General features: G+C 43.8%; 1 long non-coding RNA gene across 4 annotated transcripts in view; it reads left to right on the top strand.

Annotated features, from left to right (window-relative positions):
• LOC311582765 overlaps positions 1 to 18620 on the top strand; it is a 38194-nt gene extending 19574 nt beyond the window's left edge. The window contains exons 2-5 of one of the 4 annotated variants that reach the window (XR_014774219.1): positions 4032 to 4135; positions 16987 to 17169; positions 17985 to 18116; positions 18432 to 18620. This is a non-coding gene — a long non-coding RNA (uncharacterized lncRNA). Of the gene's footprint in view, positions 1 to 4031; positions 4136 to 16986; positions 17254 to 17359; positions 17523 to 17984; positions 18117 to 18431 lie in introns of those variants that run through there. The other 3 variants (XR_014774220.1, XR_014774221.1, XR_014774222.1) reach the window with 3 other exon arrangements.
• Positions 18621 to 19062: the final 442 nt, after the last annotated feature.

Genomic DNA, 19062 nt, shown 5'->3' on the forward strand with positions numbered 1-19062 from the left:
CACTGTTTTCTTTTTTTCTTTACTATTTTATACCTTTACTAGAATTATTAGGTAATAAATATGGATCCAACAGAAAAAGACTCACTGACCAGCCAATTCTAAGAACTAGGGTTTTTTTTTTTTTTGGCGGGGGAGTGGTAGGTGGGTTCGAGACAGGGTTGCTCTGTGTAGCCTTGGCTGTCCTGGACTCACTCTGTGGCCCAGACTGGCCTCAAACTCACAGAGATCTGTTTATCTCTGCCTCCCAGAGTGCTAGGATTACAGGCGTGCACCACAATGCCTAGCCTTAAGAACTAGTTCTAAGAAGAAAGTAAGGACACACAGATGTATGCTGCAGATACACATTGATACTCAATAAATACTGTTCATAAAACACACACATATAGCTTATTGCTATATTCCCAGCATTCAGCACAGTCTCAGCTACATGGCAGAAAACAAAAAATTAAAAATTCAGCGAATGAACAGCACCATCAACAAATTACTGAGATACAATTATGCACCTGAATAAAAAAATATTAAGCAGCCTTCCTACTACTAATTTAAGGAGTGTTGGTGTAAATGAATGTCTGGTAGAATTCTGCACTGAAGGGACTGGAGAGATGGCTCCGAGGCTGAGAGCACTGGCTGTTCTTCCGAAGTTCCTGAGTTCAATTCCCAGCAACTGCATGGTTGCTCATAACCATCTATATGAGATCTGGTGCCCTCTTCTGGCCTACACACAGGCAGAATACTGTATAAGTAATAAGTCAATAAATCTTTTAAAAAATCTGTGCTGAATATGTCTGGATTTGGGATTTTTTTCCCTTGAGAAACTTTTAAATGCTGATTTTATTTTGTGAGGGGTTATGGGCCTATTAACGTTTATCTGATTTTAATTTAACGTTGGTAGGTGGTATATATCAAGAAATTTGCCCATTTCTTCTAGGTTTTCCAATTTGGTGGTATACAAGTTGTTTTTTTTTTTGTTTTTTGTTTTTTAATGTATGTCCTTATGACTCTCAGGATTTCCTCAATGTCTGTTGTCATGTCCCCTTTTCATCTCCAAGTTTATCAATTTTCATCTTCTCTTTCTGTCTTTTAGTTAATGTGGGTAAGGGTTTATCAATCTTATTGATTTTCTCAAAGAATCAACTTCATTTCATTGGAGTCAATGTATTGTGTTTGTTTGTTAGCTTTAATTAGTTCAGCACTGAGTTTGACTATTTCTTGATGTCTACTCTTTGGGGGTATAATTTCTTTTATTTTTTATTTTTTGGAGTTTTTGTGTGCTGTTAATTGGTAATATGAGATTTCACTTTTTGAAATGTGGGCATTTAGTGCTATAAATTTGCCTTAGAACTGCCTTCATTGTGTCTTGTAATTTTGATTATGTTGTGCTTTTTTTCATCCAACTCTGAAAAAATTTTAATTTCTGTCTTAAACCATTTTTCATTCAGTAGAGTTGTTCAGTTTCCATGAGTTTGTAAGCTTTCTGTTGTTTCTGTTGTTGGTACACAGCTTTAATCCATCATAGTCAGGTAGGATATAGGGTGTTTTTGTATCTAGTGAGATTTTCTTTGAGTTCAAATATGTGGTCAGTTTTGGAGAAAGTTCCCAGAGATGCTAAGAAGAAGGTTTATTCTTTCGTGTTTGGTCAAAATGGTCTATAAATATGTTAGGTCCATTTGGTTTATAACTTCAGTTATCTATAGCACTTTTCTGTTTAGTTTTTTATAGCAGGACTTTTAGACATACCAGCTGTATAAACAATGACACAGAGGCTTTTTAACGTTTTAAAGCTTAGGGCTTTGAGCTGGGCTGATTCCCAGCTACCTCTCTAGCTTAACATGATTAATCCTGCCACTATGTCCCATCGTGTGCCTAGCTCTACCTTTCTGCTCCTGCTAATGTCCATTTACCTCCTTGTCTCATCGGCGAATCTCCTGCCTTTGCTTTCTTCTCCCAGAGTCCCTCTCTCTCCCGGAAGTTCCTCCCTCTACTTCCTGCTCAGCTCTGGGTGGACAGCTTTTTATTTCAACCAATAGGCAAGTGAGGAGTATTTACGAACTATAAGAGCAGTGATGGATCATAGAAATAACAAAACGAAGACCCCGTTAGTACCTAGCTCTCTGCCAGGTTAGTAATCAATTGAATATAGAGACACACCTTCACACATTATCTGGATGAGGTGTCTATTGGTGAGTGTTGGGTATTGAAGTCTCCCACTATCACTGTGTGAGGGTCAATGTGTGACTTTAGCTGTAGTAATGTTTCTTTTTATGAAGTTGGTTGCCATTGTGTTTACTGCATAGATGTTGAGAATTGCAACATTCTCTTGGTGAATTTTTTTCCTTTTGATGTGTGTGTAGTATCCTTCCCTGTCTCTTCTGGTTAGTTTTGGTTTGGAGTCTGTTTTGTCAGATGTTAAAATGGCAGCATATGCTTTCTTCTTGAGTCCATTTGCATGGAATATCTTTTGTTTTTCCCATTCTTTTTTTTTTTTAACCCTGAAGTGATTTCTATCTTTGACATTAAAGTGTGTTTCTTGGATGTAGCAGAAAGATGGATTTTTTTTGTTTATTTGTTTTTAAAGACAGGGTTTCTCTGTATAACAGCCGTGGCTGTGCTGGAACTTGCTCTGTAGTCCAGGCTGGCTTCGAGCTCACAGAGATCCACCTGCTTCTGCCTCCCAAGTGCTGGGATTAAAGGTGTGCATCACCCCCGCCCGGCTTAGATCTTATTTTTCAATCAAATCTGTTTATCTGTGCCTTTCTATTGTGGAATTGAGAATTATCAATGAGCAGTGTTTACTGATATCTGTTATTTTATTTATGTGTGGGTTTCCCCTCTTCTTTTGATTTGCTTGTCTGAGATGACTTATTCCTTGTGTCTGGTAGCTTCTTAAGATTGAAGTTTTCTTTCTAGTGCCTTCTGTAGAGCTGGGTTTGTAGATAGATATTTAAATTTGACTTTATCATAGAATATCTTGTTTTCTACATCTATGATGATTGAAAGTTTTGCTGGGTATAGTAGTCTGGGCTGGTATCTATGGTCTTTTAGAGTTTGCATGCAACACATCTGTCTAAGCCCTTTTGGATGTTAGAGTCTCCATTGGAAAGTCAGCTGTTACTATAATCCATCTTCCTTTATATGTTATGTGGTCTTTTTCCTAGCAGTTTTTTAAAATACTTTTTTCTTTGTTCAGTATGTTTATTATTTGATTACTATGTGCTGAGGAGAATTTTTTCCAGTCTATTTGGTGTTCTGTGTGCTTCTTATACCTTGACAAGCACCTCCTTCTTTAGGTTAGAAATTTTTTCTTCTATTGTTTTGTTGAAAATATTTTCTGGGGCTGGAGAAATAGCTCAGAGGTTAAGAGAGCACTGGTTGGTCTTCCAAAGGTCCTCAGTTCAATTCCCAACAACCACATGGTGGCTAACAACCATCTAAACAGGGACCTGGTGTCCTCTTCTGGCATGCAGGTGTACATGAAGATAGAACATGTATATACATATAAATAAATCTAAAAGGGGGGGGGTGCAGTGGCACACACCTGTAATCCCAGCGCTCTGGGAGGCACAGGCAGGCAGATCTTTGTGAGTGTGACCTAGCTTAGTCTACAAATTGAGTCTAGGACAGACAAGGCTACAGAGAAACCCTGTCTTGGAAAAAAAAACCCACACACATTAAAAAAGAAAGAAAATATTTTCTATGCCCTTGATCTGTGTTTCTCTTTCTATATTCCTATTATTCATAGATTTTGTCTTTTCACAGTGTTCCAGATTTTCCTGGATGTTTTATGCCTGGTTTTCCTTTTCCTTTTTTTTTTTATTTTTATTAAAGTTTGACATTTCTTTGACAGGTATCTATTTCTTCTATCTTGTCCTCAGCACCTGAGAGTCTCTTTTCATCTCTTGAACTTTGATGGTGAAATTGACACTGAGGGTTTTGTTTGACTTCATAAATTTTTTATTTCCGATTTTACCAATTTCTACTTTCACGTTATGGACTGTTTTCATGGCTTCCTTCCACTGTTTGTATTTCCACAGACTTCCTTTAAGGATTTATTCATAGCCTCTTCCAGATCCTTGAACATCTTCATTGCAGCTGTTTTGAAGTCCTCCTCTTGTGCTTCAGCTATACTGCATTTCCTGTGAGTCTGCTGTCGCGGGTTTCCGGTGTGGGGACATATTGTCTTGGGTGTTAATGACTGTGTTTTGCACTGGTGCTTAGACATCTGTGCTTGGGATAATTGTAATTCTAGGTGTAGGTATCTGGTCTTGCCTTTGTTCGGTGGGTGTTCCATTCGTTGGTTTGTGATGCCTTCTCTGGATCTCTGGGAAGTGCGGAGGCTGTGGGATGCTTGTTAGGGAGTGTGTCTGAGTTCCTGACAAGCATGGCCATTGAGGGTCTCAGGCAGATTGTGTTTCTAGGTATTGGGGGTTGACACAAAGGAATGGGAGTGGGCTAGAAACGGGGAGGCTGAGAGGGTCCATGGGGAGTAGGAAAGCTGGGCTTGCTGAGAGGTTTGTCAGAGTCCTCAGGGAACGAAAACAGAGGAAGCAGAGGCCCCTGCAAGCGGCCTGCTACAGGAAGGACTAGGGGCGAGGCTCCATTCTTTTTTGTAAAAACTTCTCCACTGTGCCACAGAGCTGATTTATGATGCCTCAAGTCAGTCTGCTGCCATCATACTGATTTTTGGCAGCACGGTGCTCCAGTGAGCCGTCACAGGGCTCTGTCATTGTGATGCTATATTGTAAACCACAACGGACCATCTGCCATCACAGGGCTTCACTGCGGCTTCTCAGCATTCAAAAATGCTGCAAACTGCCATCACAATGCTGCATTGTAGTATCACAATTGTGAATTGTGAGGATGCTGCCATGAATTATGACATCACAGTGTTAAACTTTAATGCTTTATTCCTCCATTTAGCCATTGTTATATTGTATCATATTATCACAAGGCTGTATTTTCTCACAATGCAGAATTCTGCCACCACGATGCTGCACTGTTTTATCACAATGCCTTATTGTGTCACTGTAACAATACTTTGTGACAACGTAATGTTCTACTATGACATCACAACTGTATTGGGCCACCACAATGCATTTGGGGGGGTCTCGAGACGGTCTCTCTGTGATGCACTGTTTTATCACAATGTTTTGTTGAACTACCACAATACTATATTTTGACGTCATAGTGCTCCATTGTTCCATCACAGTGCTGAATTGTTACTTCACAGTTCTCCATTGTGCTATCACAGACTTCACCATGTTCCATTGTGACATCACAATGCTGCCTTGTGCTATCACAATGCTACGTTTTCCCAAAACAATTCTCAGTTGTTCTACCACAGTGCTCCATTGTGCCATCATAATAATATTCTGTGTCATCACAGTGTTGAGCTGTTACATCAGAATGCTGCTTCTCTGTGTCATAATGGTGGTTCATTATGTTAGCACAATTTGCAATTTTACCATCATAAGCTGCATTGTGGTATCACAATGTTCTATTGTGACATCAAAATACTGTCTGGTAAAACAACAATGGGAGGCTGAGGCAAATGGATCTCTGTGAGTTCGAGGCCAGCCTGGTCTACAAAGCAAGTGCAGGACAGCCAAGGCTACACAGAGAAACCCTGTTTCAAAAAACCAAAATATAAACCAAACCAAACCAAGCCAAAAAAAGACAATGTTCCATTTTGCCATCATAAAAGTGCCTTGTGGCATTACAATGCTTCTTTGTTTCCTTACAATGCTCTATTATGGCATTCTAGTGCCACATTATAATATCACAATCATGAATTTTGTCCTCACAATGTTCTTTATGCCTTCACAGTAGTATGCTTTGTCTTCATAGTGCTCCATTGTGCCATTATAAATCAATATTGTGGATGCCATATAATTTATACCATCACAATCTACATGGTGATATCCTGCTGATGAATTGTGACTTCTATTGTGTCATCACGATGTTTTACTGTGACGTTGAAATGCTTTACTCTAATATAATAGTGTTGCATTGTGCCATCACAGGGCTCCATTTTACCACCACAATCTATGTTGTAGCAATACAATGCTAAAGCTTTGCCATAAAAATCCTCCACTTTGCCATCGCAGTAGTACATTGTGCCATCCTAGTGCTAAATCACAGCATCAGAAGATTCCATTGTTTCTTCAAGGTGGTCCAATTTTGCCATGATAATGCTACACTGTGATAGAAAAATACACCATTGTGCCATTAAGCTGCTGAACTGTCACACCACAATGCTTAGTTTCATTACATTGAACCTTAGTTTCACCTCAGTGCTCTATTGTGGCATCACAATGCCACACATGATATCACAGTCCTGAATTTTGTCCCAAACAATGCTCCATTGTGTTGTCACAATAGTACATCATGATATTGTAATGAGAATTGTGACATCTCAATGTTGTATTGTGTCACCACAATGCTGCATTACACCATTACAGTTTAATACAACACTCCATTTTGCTATCACAGTAGGACACTGTGACATCACAGTGTTCCATTGTTTCAACACAGTGCTCCATTGTGTCATCACAATGCAATATTGTGGCATCACAAAGCTGAATGGTGACAACACAACGCTTCATTGTGTCATAATGATATTTCATTGTGTCACCATGATGGTCCATTTTACACTACAAATGACATTGTGACATCATAGTTTTCTACTGTGTACTCGTATGCTAATTTATAATATCACAGTACTCCATTCAGCCATTGCAATGTTCATCTGTCATCATAATGGTATACTATAACCTTCGCAGTGCTGCATTTTATATGTGAATGTTCCACTGTGCCAACACTACACTGTACTGTGCCACCACAATGCTTCATTGTGCCATCACAATTGTGAATTGTGATCTCACAGTGGTTCATAGCGACATCATACCTTTGAATTGTGATGACACTTTGCTCCACTGCATTATTATAATTCTTCACTGTGCCACCACAATTATGCATTTTGCCATCTAGTGCTCCTTTGGCCCATCACAATGTTCCACTGTAACACTACTATTCTGGCCTGAAATTCACAATCCTTTTCCACAGCTTCCCATGTTTTGGGATTATAGGTATGTACTACCACATCCAGATCAGATTTTTAAAATTTGTTTACATGTTACCTTTATAATAAAGCTTTTTAAACATATTAATTAATTAATTAATTAATTAATTAAATTATTTACACAGTATTCTGCCTGCATGCCAGAAGAGGGCACCATATCCCATTATCAATGGTTGTGAGCCACCATGTTGTTGCTGGGAATTGAACTCAGGACGTTTGGAAGAACAGACGATGCTCTTAACCTCTGAGCCATCTCTCCAAGCCTATAACAAAGCTTTTGTTTTCCAATGACTTTGTGTTACTGCTCTGCATCCTTTTGCTTCAACAAATAGTCCTTTTAGCATTTTTGTTGTTGTTGTTTTTGTTTTTTTGTTCTTGTTTTGTTTTTGTTTTTGTTTTTGTTTTTTTGAGACAGGGTTTCTCTAGATAGCTCTGGCTATCTTGGACTTCCTTTGTAGACCAGGCTGGCCTCAAACTCACAGAGGTCTGCCTGCTTCTGCCTCCCTGAGTGCTGGGACTATAGACGTGCACCACCACACTCAGCCTTTTAGCATTTCTTATATAGCAAGTTCAGTGATGATATATTCCTTAATCATTTGTTTTCTGGGGATGTCTTAATTTTTTTCCTGATTTCTAATCAATGGTTTTATTAGATACGTTTTTTGTTTGTTTGGTTTTTTTTGTTTTGTTTTTGAGACAGGTGTAGCTTTGGCTGTCCTGGACTCACTTTCTAGATCAGGCTGGCCTGGAACTCACAGAGATCCACCTGCCTCTACCTCCCGAGTGCTGGGATTAAAGGCATTTGCCACCATGCCCGGCTAGATACAGAATTTTTATTTGACGGTAGATAATTGCTTGAAGTAGATAATTCTTTTTCTTCCTGGCCTGCAAACTTTCTTCTGAAGCTAGCAATAGATTAGTACGTTGCCCTTGTGCATAAGGTGTCACCCTTCCTCCGCTGTCCTCGCGATTGATTCTCCTTCTGTCTGACTTTCAACAGCTAAATGACAACATTTCCTGAGTTATTCAGCTTACAGCTTGGGAATTTCTTGCATCTACAAATCCATATCTCTCTACAAATTTAGGGAAGCTTCCATCCCTACCGTTTGTTCCATCATCATTTGGTGTTTCCCCAGACACCAAATACCTCGTTTTCTCTCGCTGGCCTGGAGCTTGTCAGTAGACTAGAGTGGCTACTTAGTGGACCCCAGGCATCCTCCTGTCTCTGCCTCAGGGAGGCTGGGCTTGCAATCACTCATGACCACTCCTGGCTCTTTAAACGTGGGTCCCGGAGATGGGACTCCCGCCTCCATGCTGACTGAGCTGTCTCCCAAGAGCACGCTGGGTCTTTTGTTTTATTCCCACAAGTTTCGGAGATTCTCTTTATCTTCCCAGGCTATTTTTATTTCCTTTGTTGCTCAGACTGAATAAGTTTCATCAATCCACTTGCCGTCTTTATTTTACCAGCTAAATTCATTGAGTGAATTTTTTGTCCCTCTTGCTGTCACTTTTCAGTTTTATAATTAACATTTGGTTACTTTTATAACTTCTATTTCTTTGTAAAGCATTTAAAAAATTTTCCCCATTTGTTTCAAGGAAGCTTGCAATTAATTATTGAATCATTTTTGATCATGCTGCTTAAAATATTTCTATTAAATAATCCCAAGATCTGATTCTTTTCAGTGCTAGAGTCAAGTTCTCTCTCCCTCTCCCCCTCCCCCCAGGTACTTGAAATGACAGATTTTTTTTTCTATCATGGAATGTTGATTCTCCTGTGAGAAGAGCCCAGGCCATACCCAGCCTTTTTCTATTAGTAGGCAGTGACTGTGTTTAGGTTCATCATTGCAGGTGTGACCTACTTTGTGGGCTGTGGCTGGTGACATTTTTCAGAGCCTTTGTTGTGCTGTCTCAGTTTGCCTGTTTTTTGTTTTTCTCATGCGACATAGTCTCCAGTGGGACCCTTTGGGTGCTACTTGAGGAAACAGAAGGACCTCTTCAGCCCCCGCTGTTGTTTCTAGAAGGGAGAAGCTCTCCAGCCCTTCCTGGGCTCCGAACTTGTGCAGCAAGTACACTTGCTTCATGGGTGTACTCCTCCTTGACTGTGCTGTCCACTCTCTGGTGTCACAGACTCGGAGGGACAAAGAAGTTTCCTGAGATGAGCTCTTGACATGGTGGGATCCTCTTTGCTGGTGCAAGCCATCTCTCCCCCTTCAAGATGTCCTCCATGCCATGAAGTGAAAGGGGGTGTGTCTTCTCAGACCTGCTGGGGAAGGAAAGCCCTTTCCCAGGGTGCCGATCACCAGCAGGGCCCCTGATCTGCACTGCTACATTTCTGCTGCACTTGGCCTGGCGTTGGTGTTTGTTTCCTTTGAGTTGCTGTACGAGTCCTTGTTATAATTTGAATGTGGAACATTGCCTCTCAAGTCAGCGCCACTCAGTGCTCACACCATCCCTGAGGAGACACCCCAGTTTGCCAGCGTCCTGCAATCTTAAACGAAACTTAGGTTTCACTGTCACAGCTTTGCCTGTCACCTACTCAAGGGCTGAGTAAATGATGGGATCTGACCATGCTACGTATCTCCTGTCCTCACAGGCTTCCCTCCCTCTAGAATATTGGTACAGGCCCCCGTGAACCTGTAGCTCTTGCATCCCGCAAGGCTGATCCCAGCTTCTGCAGCTAGCTCCAGAAGTAGCCACCTCCCCTTTGACCTCGGTAGCACTGGTCTGTAAGTGACTGCATGGTAAGCCTAGAAAAATGCTTCCCTGCTTGACCCCTTTCCAGCAGGACATCCCGGACACTTCCTATTCACGCAACTCCCCCCCCCATCTTTTCCACCGAAATATTTTCAAATGAGTTTACATTTCCGTACCATGTGGCCTTGACACACCTTTTCTAGTGTTCCAATACAAAGCATGTGGCTTCTGTTTAATGCATTAATCTCTTTTATTATGATTTATTTATTTATTATGTATACAGTGCTCTGCCTGCTTGTACACCTGCAGGCCAAAGAGGGCATCAGATCACATTATAGATGGTTGTGAGCTACCATGTGGTTGCTGAGAATAGAACTCAAGACCTCTGGGAGAGCAGTCAGTGCCCTTAACTGCTGAGCCATCTCTCCAGCCTGCGTTAATCTCTTTAACAATTGCAGATGGTCAAGCCAGGTATGAGAGTGAACAGTTTAATCACAGCACTCAGGAGGCAGAGACACAGATCTCTGTGAGTTCCAGGACAGCCAGGGCTACACAGAGAAACCCTTTTTTCTCAAAAGAAAAAAACAAATCTGCAGAGGGTTTGCCCATACTTACCTTGTCCTCAATTGTAAATGCACTTTTGATCCTTTCTTCAACACCTTGCGTGTCCTCTGTATCTTTCCGTTCTGTCCCCCAGCCACCCCTGCCAGATTCCCAAGGTAAATCTGACTAAAAGCAATAAAAAATGACAACACCACACCACAGTCTTGGAATTTCTTATGCCAAATAAACTAATCCATTGCTTTTAACTCAGCTTCACTCAGATTTTCGGGGTCAAACGGCCAGAAGTTTTCTTCTACAAGAGCGCATATAACACAAATAGCGGCTTGTCCATTCAGTGACAGAGTTCTTGCCCCATTCAAAGCCCCAGGAGAAATCTTTGTCACCTGCACTTCCAGCAGTTCTCTGGTCTTCCTAATCCCACCTGCATTTTCCCATTAAGCTCTGTTTATAACATTTCAGACCAGTTCTCAACCTTCCTAGGCTGTGACCCTTTAATACAGCTCCTCATGATGTGGTGACCTCCTGCCCCCCCAACCAAAATTATTTCATTATTTCTTCATAAATGTAATTTTGCTACTGTTATGAATTGTAAATACCTGTGTTTTCTGATGGCCTTAGGCGATCCCTGTAAAAGAACTGTTGGCCCCTCAAAGGGGTCGGGACCCACAGGTTGAGAACCACTGTGCCAGAGCCTGCTCGCTCACATCTCCAAATTCTTTACACTCCTACATAAACTGGCTCTAAAAGCTTATATCTGAGGGTCAGGTTCATCACAGCCCTGGCCCTACTTCATGGCGAACCAGTTTTCAGTATTGCTCTCTTTATCACTGTTACAAAATAGCTCATAGAAATAGCTTAAGGAAGGAAACACTTATTTTGGTGCGTGGTATCAGAGGTGTTTCAGTTTGTCATAGTGGGGAAGATTAGGAGGATAATTCACCCACTGCGGCTGGAATGCTCACCTGCAAACGGCAGCAAGGGGAGCGGTTCAGAGACCCACCCTAGAGCGTGACGTCTGCCAGGCCGGCCCCCACCTCCGAAAAGCCCCACAGCCTTCATAACGGTGCCATACATTTGGGACTATATGCATTCACATTATGGGGGGGGGCGGAGATCAGAGGGGGTATTTTAGATTTAAAAAAAATGGAAGCTGTTGCTATGATAATACTGGGAAGGAAAACGTGAGGGGGCTAGGCCTGTTTTGGCCCGCAGGTTCAGAGGACTTCAGTCCGTGAAGCGGTGATGGAGTAGCCCAGCTCCCAGTGGTTGGCCTCTGTGGTGGAGGCTGCTCCCTTCTCACCAGACTAAGAGGCAGACATCCAGGAAGGACCCAGGAGAGCTTGATACAACCTTCAAAGGCCCACCCTTAGGAGTCTACTTCCATCAGATGCGTCGTCCCTCTTGATTTTTCCACAGACTCCCCAAATGGCACCAGCTATTTGGGACCAGATGCTCAAACTACGATTCTGTGGGGGGACATTTAGAACTCCAACCATGGCAGGGGTGGAACTCAGGGTTCGGCTGGAGGGAGGAGGAGCCTGCCTCTCCTACCTTATGCTGATTTCAAAAAGCACACGGCCTAGGACCATAACCAGTTTCCTTTCACCTTATACCTTTCTGGGTTCTTTTGCTATTTCCAGAATGTCTGATTGGACTTTTTAAGGAGAAGCAGGAAAGGACAAACCAAAAGCATCTAATGTAAACAGGAAGTCAGGTCTAGTTATATTAATAAGAGCCAGTAGAACATCTCTTTCTTTCTTTCTTTCTTTCTTTCTTTCTTTCTTTCTTTCTTTTTATTTTTATTTCTTTATTTTTGGTTTTTTGAGACAGGGTTTCTCTGTGTAGCCTTGGCTGTCCTGGACTCACTTTGTAGACCAGGCCAGCCTCGAACTCACAACAATCCATCTGCCTCTGCCTCCCGAGTGCTGGGATTAAAGACATGAGCCACCACACCCAGCTTCTTTTTAAATCTTTCATCTTTTAAATTTTTAACAAAGATTTATTTATTTATTACGTATACAGTGCTCTGCCTGCCTGCGTGCCTGTATGCCAGAAGAGGGTACCAGATCTCATAATACATGGTTGTGAGCCACCACATGGTTGCTGGGAATTGAACTCAGGTCCCCTGGAAGAACAACCAGTGCTCTTAACCTCTGAGCCATCTCTCCAGGCCCCAACAACTCTTTCTGATGAATACAGAAAACAAGACAATTCCATCATTATGCCTATGTCCTTCCCAGAGATGTGGGAGTGTTTGGGCACCCAGGAGCCCTGAGAGGACCCACCCTTGTTTTTCTGGTGGGTTGGCCCTATCTGTGGCTTCCCTGTTCTGCAGTGACTTGTTCTTCCCTGGTCCCACTTGGGAGACAACAGACTCAGTGGGATGTGGCTCCTCCTCCTCCTTTTTTTTTTTTCCAAATGTGCTGTTTAAGTCTCTCGGTGGGAATCCACAGAGTGCATTTTGTTCCTCTCAAGTAATTCCCATTTTCATTAAGTCCCAAATGAAGCTGGATCAACATCACTGAGTGTGAAGGCTCAGGCTCATTGGCAGTCAATGGCGCATGCTGCTAGCACGCTGTATCCTATTAGAGTGGCCTCTTCTGGGAACTTTCCCTTTAATGGGCCAAGAAACTCCCAAGTGGGGATTCTTGGTTAGAATCGCCTCTGATGGAGTGTGAAGAAAACTGCAAATTAGTAAAGTCACAAGTAAGCCCCTCCTCTGTCTCTCTTTCCGTAACTAGAAGGCTGGTTCCTGTTTCCAGATGAAACAGAGGTCTGTGACATCCTTGGGGCCACACGTTCCCATGGCAAAGTTTTACTTCTCTTTGGGCACAGTCTCCCAGGATGCAAAACGTAGCCAAAGGGCAAGGCTCCCTTGAAGGAGAGCTTCATGGGTGAAGGCAGGAGACAGGCAGAACAGGGTATTATCAGCAGAGTTCCTGCAGCTGACCTTGACAGTAGCCCCGGAGCACAGTCCTGCATCTGTCTCCAGTTCAGGTTGAGCGTGTTGGTGCACGCCTTTAATCCCAGTACTCAGAAGGGAGAAGCAGCTGGGTCTCCAGGAGTTTGAGGCCAACCTAATCTGCATAGTGAGTGTCAAACCAGCCATGGCTACATAAGGAAACCTTGTCTAAAAAAAAAAAAAAAGCAAAGCATGATCTTGGGGTGTTGATAAGAAATGGGGTGCTGGGCTAGAGGAATGGCTCAGAGGTTAAGAGCACTGTCTGTTCTTCCAAAGGTCCTGAGTTCAATTCCCAGAAACAACGCAGTGGCTCACAACCACCTATAATGAGATCTGGTGCCCTCTTTGGAGTGCAGGCACACACGCGGGCAGGACACTATGCGTAGTAAATAAATCTTAAAAAAAAGAAAGAAAGAAAGAAAGAAATGGGGTGCTAACAAGACCTTCAGGAGATCATGTGCAAGCCAAGCTGGGTGGCCCAACTCTTCTAGAGGAGAGGAGGTCCCAGCATACCGTGAAGGAGTCATGAAGATCAAAGACTGAAAACCGTGGAGGTGGCTGTCCTGCTCTTCAGGAGCCCACACTAATTCTGAGGGTTGGTCCCCACTGCCATCAGCCTTGATCGAGCAGCGCAGTATGGACATCAGAGTATGAGAAGTAGAGACAAATAGTTGGATCAGATGTTGGGTATAGACCATTAAGTGTAGATGGTGGAGAGGAGGTGCTGGTGTAAGCAGTAGGCGCAGATGTGGGGTGCAGGCCTTTGGTAGAGAAAGTATGGGACAGCGAGACGGCAGAATACAAGTGTTTATTGTAAACGGCAGGGTGCAGCTAGTGGGACACAGGTGTTTGGTATAGGCAATGGTCCAGCTGGTGAGGTGCATGCAATGGTTTCACAGTATTCCTTGGTACTTGGTGTCATTGTAGGGCTATGAATTTGATGAGCACTTAGAACAGGGCCTTGAGACTTTCCAGCAAGCTTGAGCTGTCCAACGCTCTAAGCGAAGTGAGCTTGCTATAGGTGTCTCTTTTCTGAGGTGCTTGTCCTCAGGCTAGGTGTCAACAGCCAGCACTTTGAAGCAGTCACCTGAATGGCGTCCTGCCTTCAGGATGAGCTCCTCCGCTACTTCTCTTCTTGATGGAGACAGCACAATTGCTAGATCCTGTCACAGTCGAAGGTGGGCGGTGTGCAGATCTTGTGCACAAAAGTGCGGTTTCGTCTTAACCATGCAAGCCTATCCCAGGAGCCAACACAGGGAGATGACGGAGCAGCCAGCCCTTAGTCACTGCAAGTGCCACAACAGGGTGACCCAGCACTTCCCTTTTCTACATGGCCATCCAGAGGGCTCTGTCCACTTCACCACACTCACTGTGTGTGAGCAAATGACCATTACTCAGCTCTGCAGCTGTGGTGGGGATGAGCCTGAAGCCTGGCTACTGCTTGCAGGAAGCAAAACTGTGGAGGGAGGGCTAGGAAATAGCTCACCCACTAAAATGTCTGCTTCTCAGACATGGGGACCTGAGTCACATAAAACCAGGAGCCACATAACAACGTCAGATGTACTATTTGTCATCTACTGCAAAAAGCAGCTTCTCTCATGAGGGTTGACAGCTGCACTAATCGGGATTCAGTGGGTTTTTAAAAGACTACATGAGGTTGGGAGGGAAAAGCGATGAAGGGGTGTGAGAGAAATTGGGGAGAAGAGAGAACAGTAGATTTCATCAAAATGCATACATGTATGAAGTTCTCAAATAATAAATTAAGAAACTTTTTAAAGAATATTTTTGAAGTCAGATGTAGTACTCTGTTCTCATAATCCCAGCACTGGTTTCTCTGGGGGCTCTTTGGTCATCCATCCATCTCAGAACTCTAGGCCAATGACAGACCCTGTCTCAAAAGAGATGGGTTGTATTTTTGAGGATAACACCTGAGTTTATCCTGTAGCCTAGACACACACACAGACACACACGCACACACACACACATGTGCAAACACACAAACACATGCACAGACACACAATTGCACAGGTACACACAGACACACAAAACACACACAAACACACATATACAGACACACAAAAACATACACAGACACACAAACACATGCACAGATACACACATACAGACAAACACACAGGCACACATACATACATACACACACATGCCCCCAAACCAAAACATAACAAAACGAAATTGAGGGGTATATGAGTGCATGGCCAGGGGGCTCTGCAGCCCTGACCCCTAGGAGTCCACAGAGCAAGTGGAGCTCAGACCGAGTCTCTCACATGTGTGTGTCCTCTGCCTAAGCCGTCCACATAATGATGTATCTGTAAGTTGGTGTAGATGGAGACTGTCTCCCATAGCCTTAATAATAATAATAATAATAATAATAATAATAATAATAATAATAATAATAATAGAAATAAAAGAAGAGAAAGGAACATAACTACTCTTAGGTTGGGTGGAGGAGAAAGTTTATTGTGGATAGAAGGGAGAGCACACTAAGAGGCAGGGACGTCTGGGAGAGTCCAGAGTGAACATGACCAAACTGAGCCAGGCCATGTGAGGAGAGGGGGGAGGGGAGAGCCAGGCCAAGAGGCCAAGAGGGTAAAGGGTAGACAAAAAGACCAGATAGCTAAAATGGTTGGCGTATGCAGGGAAGGGCAGCTGGGGGAAGGGTAACCCAGCCCCTGGGCTGGAGAAGTTTTGGGTAGGGGATGGATGGGGCGGGCCCCCCAGAAGTGCCTTGTAACAAGTAGAGACACAGGGAGAACCTGGCAGCAAGTATCAGATTTGATATGTTAATGGACACCTCAGCCATTTGTCTGGGGTTTGAGACCTAACACATATATTTGAATACTTGGTCCCCAGCTGGTGGAATTGTTTGGGAAGGATGAGGAGGTGTGGCTTTGGAGGAGGGTCGTCATGGGAACAGGCTCTGAGATTTCAAAAGCCTCCTACCCCCAGTGCGCTCTCTCTGCTTCCTGCTCATAGTTTGAGTTCTCAGCTGTTTCTGCTGCCCTGTCTTCGCTCCACCATCATGGACCACCATGGCCTCTAGCACTTTATACTAGTTAGTCAGGGCTCCCTAAGGGAACAGAGCTAATAGAATGAATAGATATTAAAGAGGAAGTTGTTATAGTAGCTTACAGGCTGTGGCTTGGCTATTAGTAAATTATTACCATTACTACAACAACATCTGTCTCTCAAAGGAAAGGGCAAAAGTTCAGTAACTGTTCAATCCACAAGGCTGGAGGTCTCAGTTGGTCTTCAGTCTACCCTGGAATCCCAAAAGAAGTAGGTTCTAATACCAGCAAAGAAGTATCTCAGCAGCAGGGTAGATGACCTTGCCATCCAGAGTGAAGGCAAACAGGCAGAAAGCTAGTTTCCATCCTCCACATCCTTTTATGTGGGCTGCTACCAGAAAGTGTGGGCCAGATTTAGAGTGAGCCTTCCCACCTTAAATGACCCAGTCAAGAAAATCCCTCATGTTGTGCCCAGCTGCTAGGGGCTCAGTTGATTCAGACACAGTCAGGTTGACACCCGTGATCAGCCATCATCACACCCTCTGAACCTGTAAGCCCAATGAAGCTTTTTTTTTTCTTCTTCATGAGTTGCCTTGGTCATGGTGTTTGATCACAGTGATAGAAGGAGTGTAACTAATACAGCTGGTGTTTGCTTTCTGCAGAAGGGGCTTTCAGATGGTACAAGGCTTCATGCCTGGTGAATCCTGCCTCTTTTCTTCTGTGTGTGCACCAAAAGCCTCCAACGTGTGTGATCAGTGGCAGTAAGGACCAGATGACACTGAAGAAGGTTTCCTTCTTTTCCATCTCGAGCGAGAATCAGGTGATATGCTGACAGGATACACACGGTGAGAGTGATCCACGAGAAAGGGGAGAGAGAGAGAGGACACCCCGGAATATTCAGTGACAGGAAACCAGGCCAAAGTCCCATGGTGTGTGTGTGGGTGGAGGGTGGGTGGGATTGATCTCAGAAATACGGTGTTGGGCTGGAGGGCTGGAGGGCTGGTTCAGTCATTACTAGCACTGTTGCTCTTGCAGAGGACCTGGCTTCAATTTCCAGCACCCACATGGAAGCTAATGCCACCATTAACTCCAGTTCCAGAGTTTCCAACGTCCTCTCCTGTCCTCCGTAGGCACCTCATGCACATTGTGCATGTGGGCATGCACACACACACACACACACACACACACACACACACACACACACAAACACACACACACACAGGCAAAACACCACCTCACACACACAAAATAAATATAAATAAACGGAGGAGGAGGATGCCGACAACAACAAGAACAACACTTTACTAGGAAGAGGCCAGACATCAGCAGCCAAAGCCAGGCCTCAAGGGGCTTTATCATGGCAGCAACCAAGCCACAGGCGAACCCCTCCCTCTGCTGCAGACTCTGCCCCCTCACCAGGCCAGCTTAGGCATCTAGGAAAGCAAAGCTTGGGATTAAAACAAAAACATTCCCACCATAACTAGGTTTATTATTATTATTATTATTATTATTATTATTATTATTATTATTATTATTATTATTATATTTATTTTATTTTTTGGTTTTTTGAGACAGGGTTTCTCTGTGTTAGCCTTGGCTGTCCTGGACTCCAACTCACTGCGATCCACCTGTCTCTGCCTCTTGAGTGCTGGGATTAAAGGCGTGCGCCACCACTCCTGGCATAACTGGGTCTACAGAAGACAGCCATCTGCAAGCCAAGGATAGAGGCCTCAGGAGAAACCAGCTCTGCAGACTCTCTTAGATCTTGGGCTTCCAGCACTGAGGACTGCAAGTAAGTTCTGTTGTTTTAGCCCCAGTCTGTGGGATTAGCTGTGTTGGTTGGTGTCCCACATCCATGGCCCAAACATTAGGGAGGGCCATTTAGAGGCAAAAAGGTAAGAATCTACCTTGCCTCCTGGTTCCAGTCTGTGGTCACTTGTCTCCGAGCTCCTGGACATGTTGTCAGGCAAGTGCATCAAGGTGGCAGGAACATGTGACAGAGATGCTTTCCCACCTCATTTCAGAGAGAAGGCTTAGGATGAGGCAGGGAAGGGGCCAGGGCCCAAATGCCCCCCAACACTTCCTAACAGTGACCCATTTCCTCCAGGCCTGTCCTACCTCTGAAGTTGTCCAGAACATCGCAAAAGAATGCCACAAGCTGGGGACCGACCTCCCAACACAAGGGCCTTTTGTTGGCTGTAGAGGGCAGGGACACACTATACTAATTGTGTTAGAGCAGTGGTTCTCAACCCTCACAATGCTGTGTGTGACCTTTTAATACAGTTCCTCGTGTTGTGGTGACCCTCTATGCAGAAAATTATTTTTGTTGCTGCTACTATTTTGTTGTTGTTTTTTTGGGTTTTGGGTTTTCAAGATAGGGTTTCTCTGTGTAACCTTTGCTGTCCCGGAACTCACTTCATAGACCAGGCTGGCCTCGAACTCAGAGATCTGCCTGCCTCTACCTCCCAGGTGCTAGGATATAAGCTGTGCGCCACCATCTCCTGGCTTCGTTGCTACTCCATAACTGTAATTTTGATGGTTATGAATTGCAATGTAAACATTTCTCAGAGATAGAGTTTTGACAAAGGGGGTCACGACCCACAGGTTGAGAATACCTGTGGTAGAACATTTCCCCACCTGACTAATACAAGAGGCAACAATGCAATGTCACATGATTCCAGAGGAGTGCTGATCGATTGGAGAATGAGCTCACGCCTTCCTCCTCTCCAGAAACCCAC

This window comes from Acomys minous (assembly GCF_964271855.1).
Source record: "Acomys minous genome assembly, chromosome: 2".
In the NCBI taxonomy this organism is placed as follows: domain Eukaryota; kingdom Metazoa; phylum Chordata; class Mammalia; order Rodentia; family Muridae; genus Acomys; species Acomys minous.